This window comes from Dendrobium catenatum, unplaced genomic scaffold, assembly GCF_001605985.2.
Source record: "Dendrobium catenatum unplaced genomic scaffold, ASM160598v2 fragScaff_scaffold_1524, whole genome shotgun sequence".
Lineage (NCBI taxonomy): Eukaryota > Viridiplantae > Streptophyta > Magnoliopsida > Asparagales > Orchidaceae > Dendrobium > Dendrobium catenatum.
The window spans coordinates 63,216-73,675 of record NW_021319986.1 but is presented as its reverse complement, the minus strand read 5'-3'; positions in this window follow the sequence as shown (position 1 = coordinate 73,675).

The following is a 10,460-nucleotide window of genomic DNA, read 5'->3' as shown; positions in this document are numbered from 1 at the left end:
TAAATGTTATTTACTTTGTACGGATCAAGAATGACAAAAAATTGTTATATGGTGAAATTTTTTTTAATGGCTATTGAATCTAAACAAAAATGTAAAAAAGGATTGCTTAAAAAGAATAAAATATTTGGAAAAGAAATGTGATATTAAAGACCTAAGAAGCTGACAATAGAATGAAAGTATCCAACCGGTTGATTCTAATTCAAAATTTTTGAATTGTGTTTGAAACGGGAAAAAAATTAGAACTTTTCTTTGAGGAAAAATAAGTATGCAAAATGGTTTCATTGAATTTTCAAATTTATTTTTAACTAATGCGCTATGGCACTTTCAAATTCCGAGTCGGGTTAACCTGGCAACTCATGCGGTTCGGGGTCCGGGTTGAAATACCTGATTCTTTTGTAAAAACGGGTTGGGTTTGAATTGGGTCAACTAGTGCCGGGTCAATTCCGGGTTCAACCCGAATCCGACCATTAACCCGATTTTGATAGCCGCAGTTTTATGATTTAGTAATTTAAAATTTGCTTACATATCACAAAATATTTATGAATTTATATATCTAATATTTAAACTTTTATATTTGTTTAAATATCATTTTAATGTCTAAATCATATGAAAATATATGTTTTATTTTCAAAGTTACTTGTATATATAAGCGGTACAATTGGTATAAAAGGTAAATACATAAAGGAAATGCAGAAAGAGCCGTTGGTGCTTATATCGTCCCTCAAATTAGACGTTCGCTGGACGAATGTTTAATTTGCTGCGAAGATCGGAGAACCGGGCTGTTGTGAATGGCTTAGTGAGGATGTCCGCTATTTGGTCGTTGGAAGAGATGTGTACAAGACGAAGATTGCCGGAATTGATGTGTTGCCGAATGAAGTGGTAGTCTATCTCGATGTGCTTCGTTCGGGCGTGAAAGACCGGATTCTTGGCTATTGCAATTGCGGATGTATTATCGCAGTGTATGACTGTTGGAGATTTTTGCGGTATGTGTAGCTCGGTCGCCAGGCGACGGAGCCAAACAACCTCCGAGGCTGCTGCTGACAGCGATCTGTACTCGGCCTCGGTTGAGGATTTAGCCACCGTACTTGCTTTTTGACGGTCCACGAGATGAGATTAGGACCGAGAAAGGTACAGAAACCGGAGATGGACTTCCGGTCGGAGGAGTCTGATGGTCGCCAGGCGACGGAGCCAAACAACCTCCGAGGCTGCTGCTGACAGCGATCTGTACTCGGCCTCGGTTGAGGATTTGGCCACCGTAGCTTGCTTTTTGACGGTCCAGGAGATGAGATTAGGACCGAGAAAGGTACAGAAGCCGGAGATGGACTTCCGGTCGGAGGAGTCTGATGCCCAGTCTGCGTCGGAGTATGAGTGAAAGTCGAGACTCCCTGTGGTGATGGGCAGACCGTAAGAGAGGGTGCCCTTGATGTATCTAAGCAGGCGAGTGAGGGCTCGGAAGTCTTGATCCGTTGGACATTGCATGTTCTGACATACCCGGTTGGCGGCGTAGGCTATGTCGGGACGAGTGATGGATAGATATTGTAGCGAGCCGGCGAGACGACGGTATAGGGTGGGATCGTGAAAGGGAGAGGTGTTCGTCCCTTGCTGTTTCGAAGGCAAGGTGATTGGAGTCGGTGCAGGTTTACAGGTCGCGTAGCCTGCATCATTGAGAAGCTTAGTAGCATAGTGTTCTTGGGAGAGAAAATAGCCGGTTTTAGATTGAATTACCTGGATGCCGAGAAAGAGAGAGATTTGGCCGAGTTGTTTGAGTTTGAATTGTGACTGTAGTTGTTGAAGAAGTTGTTGGATGGCGGCGGGATCATTTCCTGTAACGAGGAAGTCGTCAACATAAATAAGAATGTAAAGTTGAGTGTGTACCGTATTGAGAAGGAGAAGAGATGGATCGGATCGGCTGAATGTGAATCCTTGCGATTGGAGGAAGCTCGTTAGTTTCTGGAACCATTGCCGGGGCGCCTGCTTTAGGCCGTAAAGTGATTTGTGGAGCTTACAGACCGCGGTGGGATGTTTCGGATCAATGAAGCCTGGTGGCTGGCGCATGTAGACGTCGTCGGGAAGATCACCGTGCAGGAAGGCATTGGAGACGTCAAGTTGATATATTGGCCATTTCCGGTGAAGTGCCACGGTAAGGAGTAATCGAATTGTCGGCATTTTTGCCACAGGACTGAAGGTCTCTGTGTAGTTGATACCGTACTTCTGATTGTAGCCGAGGGCGACCAGCCTTGCTTTGTAACGGTCGACTTGACCGTTGGGAAGCATTTTGGTTTTAAAAGTCCACTTACACCCCAGTACCGGCTTGTTTGATGGCGGTGTGACTAAGGTCCAGGTTTCTTGCTGTGTAAGGGCCTCAAATTCGGAGTTCATGGCCTGCTGCCAGTGAGGGGGGAAAATTAATAATATGATGATTATTATTATTATTATTTCTCATATCTGTATTTAATTCATGTCATCTTAACTGGTGGAGCTGAATGACTGAGTTCGAGTTATGTGAATAAATTTGTTGTATTCTGTACCTTAACCTGTCGAGAAATAAATGGCATTGAAATAATTAGAGGGGACCATAAATAATAACCATACATGCGTCTTAAATTATAACTATTTAGCATTAAAGTAAATAATTAGCTAAAAATATTTATTTTCTTGATATGAATTTTAAAAAATATATTATTGATTAATGGCCTATGAATTAATGGAATTATTTAGTACTTTGAATCAAATTGTTCATTAAATTTTAAAAATGAGATTATGTGCTTTAATTATAAGAAGAAATGACATATAAAGATGAATTATTTGGCAACATTTTTTATTTTGATTTTTAATATATATATATATATATATATATATATAAGGGGGATTGTGGTAACTTTTCTGCTTCTTTGAATGTGAATAAATCTCGTGAGAATGTGGTGAAGCCTGTTGATGAGGCGCAGGTTGCGAGCGATCTTCCCGATCTTGGGGATCGGCCGTTGCCTGTGTGCGGAAATTCGGAGATTTTGGAGTCTTTGGTCACTTCTAACCCATCCGTTTTGAATGTGGTTGATGTGGTTAATGCTGTGAATGATGTGCCTAGTAATCGTGTTGATAACTGTTCTGTCTTATCCCCCGATGCAGCTCCGTTTGTACCTCCGGTTGTGACTGATGTTAGTGACCATGGTTCTCCAGTGGTGGTGCCGGAGGTGGTTTTCGATGCAATGATGTGGTGTTTTCTGATGGCTCGCCAGTTATGGGTGTTGTGAATTCTAATGGGGGTGTTCAAGGTTCAATAGATGCAGATGGTGGTTCTGATAGTGTTTTGCCTGTTGCGGTGGTGCCGGCTGAAATTGAGAAGGGAAGAGAGGAAGTTAATTTGATTACCAACAGTTTAGTTGTGGTCCCTGTGAGCGTGGTTGATTTCCAGGTGATGGCCAATTGTGTGGGTAATTCTTCTGGTTTGGATATTAGGAATCAGAATAATTGTTTGGTTGATTCGTCGGATGTGGAGTCGGATTCGCAGTCTGTTGAGTCCGACAATGATTTTACTCTTGTGCGTAATTCAAAGGTTGGCTCTCGCGGAAAATTTTGGGGGAAAGGTCGACGCAGGAGATGATTTTTCGTTTCGTATGTTTGTTGATTCTTGCTGCTTATTCTCGGGATTTGGCGGAGTTACTGTTTGTTCTGCTGCTACGTGAGGCTTTGGGTTATGATGTGCTTGGGGCTCAAGTCCTGGTTCTTCTTTGCTGGTGGCATTCACTTTCTGAGGTTCCGTTCGGGACTCACTGGACGCTGAAAGCTTTGTCTTTGTTCTGAGCTCGCTTTTAGTTTCTAATTCTCTCTGTTGTTTTTTTATCTGCTAGATTTTCTTTTTATGCTGATGTAATCTTTATTTTTGTGTTATTAATATATTTCCTATTATAAAAAAAAAAAAAGAAGGTTAAGGGACATAGCAAGGTACCTAAAATAGATTAATTAAATAATTTAAAGGTTTTAATTTATTAAAATATTTTAAAAGTAATTACATAAATTTCTTAAGATTTTTAAAATGATTTTAGGGGGGCTGTAGATATGATATATGGCTCACTCTGAGATGAATTATGCCACCCCTGCTATTTAGGTCAGATTTTCAAATAAATGAACTCACCTTGTATATGTCTCAGTACATTTGCTGACTAAAACGTTAACTCATCATCTTGAAGCATAGTTGTTGAGTTGGCAGCTTCTCATTTTCGATTTTATTTTCTCCCATGGATGGCCCCTCCCTGGCAACCCGATGCAGGTCCGAGTCCGCGTCTTTAGATTCCTATCCCTTTTTTTTTTCCTTGTTTTGGGTTTTGCTGTTTTACTTGTAAGCTATTGTTGTGGCCCGGTATGGGTTTTGATGTTATACTTGAAAAAAAAAAAAAAATAGTGGCGGGTAAAACCGCAGGGAAAAGTCGAAATATGTGCTGCAAAAGCTTGTTTTTTTGGTAGTGTAAGTCTATTTATTATATAAGTTAAAATCAAGTCATATTAGACTACATAGACAAGGTGGGTTTTGATGACCAGGGGTCCAGGGTAATCCATAACAATAACATCTTGATCAAGTTTGTCCTTCTAATAGTATATTTAGGCCACCTTATATTCCTTACTCTCATAGTCTATGAGGCACCCACCAATAAATTAAGTAACCCATGGTTGCTAACTATGATTCGATCTTCAGGTAGCTTGGTTCAACTAAATTTTTTGCCAAGTAACTAAACTAGCTAGAAGTATGATAACTCCGGATGATAAAATCATATGATCTAGATCAGGCTTGTTCTTCTATCCCCGTCAATTTTATTTCAATATATAGGTTCAACCACATGAAATGGTGAGTATAATTTTTTAGTCTACCTCAACTTATTTTGTAGTAAGAAATCTTTACATTTTGCTTGCCTTTTTTCCATTATATCTTGAGCCTATCTTCCTTAATTCACAGAGAATAATATCCTCTCTCTCTCTCTCTGCTTCCTAATCTATAATACTCTATGGATAGCACTCGAGATAATTCTTGACCCAACAGATAATTGCTTTGTTTAAGAGAAAAACTAATTCAGAAGTCATTAGGCTTAATTATCAGCAATCTGATTGGCTATGTCTGTGTGTTTAATTTAATGCAAGTTCAAATCATATGAGAAAGTCAGTCGCGTCAAACTTGTTTGATGTATTATATATATATAATTACGTTCACAAAGTAGTATGCATTAATTAAGACTATAGAAAAAATATATATAAATATTCAAATCAAATTCAAGTTTGAAAATATAATATTAAAAAAAAAAAGATTAAGGAGCTGGCCACAAATTCAAGATTTAACAAAAAATATTTAGTGAAAAGATTCGATTTGGACATCATTATTTAAAAAATAATAATGAATATTTTTATATGTAAGAATTTGTAGTATAATTATAAGTTATTTCTATTGTAAATAATATAATATGATAATTTCAATAAATATTTATTAGACGAAATAATTATCTATAAATAAAAATAACTAAAGGATGTTGTGGTGCATTATTTATATTTTATTATAATATACTTTTTATTGATAAAATCAGTTTGTATGTTGCGTGCTGGATCTTCGTACAACGCTAAGACGTTAAACTATATATTTCTCTACCGCCGCGAATATTCCAGGACGCAACAATTTCAAATATAATAAATTAAAATAAATGAAAATAAATTCTATAATTAATCAAAGATGCATGCATTACCAAAGTAATAATCATCATTTAATTAATATGAAAATATCTTTCATTTTGATTTATAGCAAACATAAGATTTTCTGAATCATATTTTTTTTTCAAAGGTAGAAGATGACATCTTTGGCATTATTTATTTATATCATTTTCACTATTATTTAAGAGGAGAGAACCCTATAGCAGCAAGCAATATGGAAGAATCATTTTATTTAAATGTTTCCTTCATTTGGTGGTAGGGATTTTTTATTGTTTAGTCACTTTAATGAATAAAAAAAATAAAATATTTAAAATTTAGAGCTGAAAGCAACTGGCTAGTTAAATTTTAATATATTTAGTTGAAAGATTGGTCTTGGAGGTACAAGTTTATTTTGATTGTAACTAAAGATTATATACAATTTCAATGTGGCAATTTGAACTTTTTTTTTCAAGTTAGAATGATAGAGATCACATGTTTGGGGTATTTGCTTGATGGTTAATGCTTTCTAATGTGGCATATTGTGTGTGACATGGCTTATTAAATTAATTTAATAAAGTACTAAGTATAATGCAATTTTAATTGAATATAAAGTTATTGAAAATTATTTAGAAAGAGAAAGTAGCTTTGATTCCAACAAATTATGTTGATAGGATGCTTTCGATGACATGAATTGAATGATATAAATATAATATGATTCAAGCGGATTTGGGCCATGAATTAGTTGAATTAGACTAGTTCAACTTAATTCATAGAGGGGGACAATCAGGCTGTCTCCTTCCTCCACATGATCAATGTGCGCGCGGTGCTTTCTTAGAACCTTGAGGAGCAATGTTGACATTATTGTTCTGTAGGCTAACCTGAACCATTGATAGACTCATATCATCTCGAAAAGTTCGTATCTACCAGCTATTATGACTGTGAGACATTCACAATATATGAGCCTTTCATACTAGAAAAATTTCAACATTAAAAATGTGATTCATCAATATTTTTTGTCAATCTTAAATTTCTAAGAATTATTGTGACTGTCATATATCTCAATAATGAATCATCAACAAAATTAATTTGCACTCATAAAAAAAAAAAAAAAAATCCAAACTAATCTTGATGCCATCCATCATTGCCTTTAAGGGATAGTAAAATACAACCTACACTATGTTTTTAGACATTGGCCAACCAATATTTACAGTCAGTCAATGTCTACTAAACAATATTTGTTGATTAACTTATGTTGATTGATGTCTTATTCTCAACCCTAATCATCATTTTATCCTCTAACAATAGATCATTAATTCCAAAGCCCACCAATAACTAACATTCAACATTCACTTGTTACTAAGATGACTGCCTCTTGATGTTTGACATTTGCTAATGTTTGATATATGTTAATAAAAGAAATCAGACATTCGCTAAATACAGACTTTTGACAAAGTCCCTTGATCCACCTTTCTATAAGAAGATGACTAAGCTAATTGTCTCTCAATACCTTTATTAATGCATATCAACTCACAAAATCAAACATCTGTCAACCAGCATCACTTGAAGTCAATATTAGATCAATGCAAAATCATAGGCCAACACAGTATTGATTGACCAACAACGAAATCATATTATGGATGAGAATAGCAATAAGGTTGATCAAGATCAAAATGAAAAGCGCATTTGAGTGGATGTTGATTTACCAAAAAATATGGAATTAAGTATGGAAAATCTTCCATCTGATCCAAGTCAACGAAATCATATTACTGACTTTAATCCTAACATTCGAGATGATGTTCGTAGAAAATATTTACAAAGAGTCATTTCAACCCCGCAGTCATGATTTTCCAAAAACTAAATGTGGGATGAAAGACAAACGTTTTAATCCTACTTGGTTTGACAAGTACTCGTGGCCGGACTCGCCCTGGAACTCAAGATATAACAAATTTATAACATTTTTAGGTTGAAATTTTTTTACAAAGTGATTGATATACAGCTTCAAAAGTTGAACAATTGTTTTATAGAAATAAATACTGAGCTGCTCTTGTGTATTGCATGTTTGAATTATAATAACAAATTTTGTGCATTTAACAAAGCCAAGTTTATTAGAATTACAGAGTTTTATCCAATTAATTTTAGTCTTTTTGATAAGGTGGTTCTTGAAAATCAATTAGATACTTATAAAATGAATATGCGATCTGATGACCAGTTCTCTTCATTAAAAGGTATAGGAAGCTTTGCTGAGAAAATGATCCAAAGTAAAAAATATATTATATATCATATTGTTTTTAGACTACTAGAACTGGCATTGGTATTACCGGTTGCTATAAGAAGCCTCGAAAGAGCATTCTCTATCATAAATATTATAAAAAATTGGCTACGAAATATGATTGGAGATCAATAGATAAATGATTTATTATTTGTTTATATTGATAAAGAAATTTTAGATTCTATTGATAATAAAGTAATCATTCAACTTTTTCAAGATTTGAAGAATAGACGTTATAAATTGTAAGTTATTTACTATCTTATATTTAACATTATACAATACTGGATTATAATTGAAAAAAAAAATTAAAATTGTCTATGCTAATCCTAAGCCAGGATAAAAAAAAAAATTAAGGAAAATTTTTTTCACCTTTTGATAAATCATTAGCTTATCTTTTCATCAGACATAACTTAATCTTATAGAATACTTGCATGTTTAAGAATACTATTTATCTTGTCAAAAAGATTTTTTTTAATCAAATATGCAATTGAGCAACACAAACAGTATTCGCTGTTAAGTCAGGCAAGTTTAGTTTACTACTAACATTTCGTACTTTCTTAGTCTCTTTGTTTTTTCACATTGCTATGGAGGCTTCGTTCGAGCCAACTTTCTCAATGTTTTCTAAAATAATATAAAAAATTTGTACTAAACGAAGCCTAAGGTCTCTATAGGAGAGGGGAAGGAGGTGCAATTATTCTATGCGGATGCCGAAAGCCGTTTGGAGACCAACCAGAATGCGCCATGTCACCCCATGCTCAGTACTGCTCGGTACCGCTGATGTGGTGCATTCTGGTTGGTCTCCGGATGATGAACTATGTTCGGCATCCGCACAGAATAATCTCTCCTATGGAAGAGTGTAATCGGTCGTAAGATCACTTCATAGTCATGCACTAATTGTAACGCGAAAGGATCTCATGAATTTAATTAGACACATTCAAAGCTACAATATATTTTTTCAAAAACTTATTATTTTGATATAGCCTTTTCTTAATGCCCAAAGTCTTCCAAATAATAGGTCATGAGATGTCTATTTTTAGAAAGAGAAAGTAAAAATGGAACTTTTTATATTCACTTAATTCAAATCAAATTCTAGATTTTCTCTCTCTAGATTTCTTAGTTTCCTATCTATATTCTATCTCATTCCATCTTATTCACTAAAATCTCATGAATTTTGTGAGTGTGATTTGATGTCATCCAAGAATAAATCTGACTTGACTAATAAAACAGTTTATGCGGATACCTTATCCGATTGAACCAAAATATTAATTAATTAAATTAAGATTTCGTTTGGAAAAGTTTTTTTATTGTTTTTTAAAGCATTTTTTTAGTATAAAAAATTTAAGTTCAAATTTTTTTTTTTACTAAAAACTACTTTAAAAAATAAGGAAAAAACTATCCCAAACAAAACCTAAACCAATAAAAAAATCATAGAAATGAATGCTTAACTAATAGGAAGATGACTATAAAAACCTTTATTACTAACAAAACTTGTCGAGCAGATAATGAGATTTCACTAGAAAAATTCAAGGCGACATTCCAATTTCTAATGTTTATCACCACACATTATTACGGCTTTAGTTTGGATAATGGTCATTGTTGCGTCCTGGTGTATTCGCGGTGGTAGAGAAAATATGTAGTTTAACGTCTTAGAATTATACGAAGATCCAGCACACAATCAGATAAGTGAGAGGGTGTAACATTCATAAGAGACACCATAGTTTTTACGTTGAAACCCTTGAAAAGGAGGAAAAACCACGAGGCCTGGCCCAGTTTGAATAAATCCACCAGAATTAGTTGTCGATTACAAATGAGGCCCTTCCTTGGGAGAAGGCCGTGGCTTGATGATACAAATATACATCATCTAGAGTGCATTACGTGGTGGGAGTTACAATAATCAACATAGACATGTTTATTTGGTTGGAAGGGCCTTTGTCGGCAAGAAATAGAAATCAGAAGGACTATAGTTAGCAGGAGCCGGGATCAGAAAGACCGTTGTCTGTTGATGGAGGTCGGAAAGACCATATTAGGTGACTGAAGTCAGAAGGACCGTATTCGGCAGGAGACCGGGTTCAGAAAGACGGTTGTCTGATGATGGAGGTCGGAGTGACCATAGTAGGAAACGGAGGCCGGGAGGACCGTAGTTGGCAGGAAATAGGAGTCTGAAAGATCGTAGTAGAAGGGTGGTACTTCGGTAGAACTCCGAGAGTCAGGAGGTGGCCTGGTGGTGCTCGGGGCCTCAAGTGACAGTCCGGCGGAAGTCCGAGCCTTAAGTGGTAGCCTGGTGAAGCACAGGGCCTCAAGCGGTGGTCCGGTGAAGTTCAGGCCTCAAGTGGTGGTTCGGCGGAGCAACGACGTCAGGAGATGGTCCGGTGGAGGTGAGGGCCTTAAGTGGTGGTTCGGCGGAACAACAGCGTCAGGCGGTGGTTCGGCGAAGGCGAGGTCCTTAAGTGGTGGTTCGGCAGAGTAACGGCGTCAGACAGTGGTCCGGCAGAGGCGAGGGCCTTAAGTGGTGGTTCGGCGGAGC